Source organism: Sprattus sprattus (assembly GCF_963457725.1).
Source record: "Sprattus sprattus genome assembly, chromosome: 17".
Classification (NCBI taxonomy): domain Eukaryota; kingdom Metazoa; phylum Chordata; class Actinopteri; order Clupeiformes; family Clupeidae; genus Sprattus; species Sprattus sprattus.
Window position 1 is genome coordinate 6,178,022 of NC_137915.1, and position 2,500 is coordinate 6,180,521.

Consider the following 2,500-nt stretch of genomic DNA (forward strand, 5'->3'; position numbering starts at 1 on the left):
GCTGCTACAGGAGGCTCTCATGGTTCTGAGCTGCCACAGGGGGCTGGAACATGTACTGAAATTGCAATCGATCTAAGAAGCTGCTCAAAAAAAGCCCACGCAGAGATCCTGGCCGTGAAGCAAACACAGCAAGCGCAGCGCTAGCTGGAGACGGCCTGAAATAGCACATTGTATTTACAATTTAGAGTTGGGTGATGTGTTACTCGCTCTACCCATAAACATGTCAGTACAGTGGGGGCTCTAGACAACGGAATCCTCAGTGTGTCGGCCACACACCCCACACCTATACGGATGTTTATGAACCCACTCAAGTCGCTGCGGCGGTGTGCAGATGTTTGCTTCTGCGCCAGAATTCCTGTGATTGGGCACGACCCAGGAAATACTGCCAGTGGGGGGGAGGGGGGAACGGAACACCAGGGGGGTGAGGGGGTGAAGGGGTTTACTGGTCACCTCTGGACTACAACATACCCACGTCTCAGCTCTCTTGCCATGTTACTCCCTCCATCAGTACAGGAGGATTCTCGGCCTGAGCAGTGGTGAATTGTAGGCAGAGGAATTTTTTTTCTAGAATATTCTAGGAACTGTTTAAACTCTTTTCTCAGATATAGACTTTGTGTTATCTTGAGTGTTTGTCAGTTAAATGTATGGTGAAGATGGTAGACGGATCGTCAGAGTCCTACAGACTATGGTACACTCCAACTCCCTGAGGTGAATAATTATCTGTGTGTGTATGGTGATAGAGTTTCATGTGACGCTTTGTTTGCGTGTGGGATGAAAAAAAGGTTTTTCAATGGTAATTTAATTGTAAAGAGAGTGAGAAAAGAAGGAAGAACGAAAGAAAGAAAGAAAGAAAAGAGAGAGATAAAGTAATTTAGTTGTGTAGTATAGTAGGGCAGACATTTTAACCTATATATACAGTACTAGTTATTTTTACTATCTTCATGCATTTGAGGATTTGGAAGTCACCCACTTGTCTGTCAAACTTTGGTCCCTACTATATTATGCCTGTTCTTATTATTACCTTTCATAAAGGGGAGGTAAATTGGAAACCACTTTGGCAGACCAACACAAAGGTTATAGTTTGAAATCAAATGTGCATCACTGTTCACTGTTGAACTCATATCTATGGCTTATTATCATTACCCACAAATCTTTACTGCATCCTATTGTGTTTTTGACACGTATTCATTTCCTTCTCTTTAAAATGAGCACTTCGATGACTTCGATGACTTTTGTTTGTGGGTCACTAATATATCCCATGTAGCACTTTGAACTGTAATATTCAAGTTCATGACATCAATGTATGTGTCCTCTGTTACAATACTGTAAAAAAAAAAAAAAAAAAAAAAACACAAAATTTAGATTCATTGTCATGCCTTATGATCGCTGCCCTTGTCATCTTTGCAGCAGATATAAATCATTTTTAAAAGTCATCCAAAGATGATATCAATGTTGGTATATAAATGTTTTTTTCCACAGTCTCCTCATCTTTTCTTTCGTGAGCAGTTTCATTTCATTTTTCCACCATTCTGCATCACTTCCCCTCATTGCTCTGCCTTCATGACAGTCAAAATGCCACATGCTTATGTATGTATGGAGAATGAATATAACATGCAGCTCAATACAACTGTTCACGAGTATTTTATTTTTTTTGCATTGTGTTAAAGTAACATTTGAGGCAGCTACGTGTATTACCTGCCAGAGTGAAAAGAGAATAGAGCATGAATATGTAGCGGAAAGATAACAGGATCTCAGTAGGTTGTTGGAAAAACAACCAGATATTTGTGTCTGAGCGAAACCTTACAATTTTGCTTTAGCAAGAGCTGATTCCCTTGCTTTGTAATTCTTTAAATGTTTGATTCTGTTTTGTCATAATTTGAGTTTTTGTAAGTGGTATATTTGTATATCTGCTGTGGAGTGGTCCGCTGCTTTACCGCCATCTTGTGCCATCTCCATCGCTATCCTTGCTTCTTCTTTTAAACATGTGTATCTCCCTGCTTGTTATTCTGTGATCTTTCCATAATACCTGTAGCATTTGCCATTTTCCCCCAAAAAATGTCAATGTAATTACCTTTTATTTTATGATGACTCTTGTTTTTTGTTTTGTTTGTTCTGTTTGTGTACCCATGTCATAAGCTAACATGTGTTTCAATTAAAGCTGAAACGGCCTCATGCTGCCAGACACGTCTTTGTCATTTTAGACAGATTTGTGACACACACACACCTTCATTGTCATTTTCGCTATGTGTGTGTGATTGTGATTGTGTGCGTGTGCGTGTGCCTGTGCATGTGTGTGTGTGTGTGTATGTCTTTGTCATCTCAGACAGATTTGTGACACACACCAACCTTCATTGTCATCGTCGCTGTGTGTGTGTGTGTGCGTGTGTGTGTGTGTGTGTGTGTGTCTTTGTCATCTCAGACAGATTTGTCACACTCGCGCACATAGTTTGTCATTATCGCTGTGTGTCTCCTATTCCGATGTTCATGCAGCAGCAGGGCA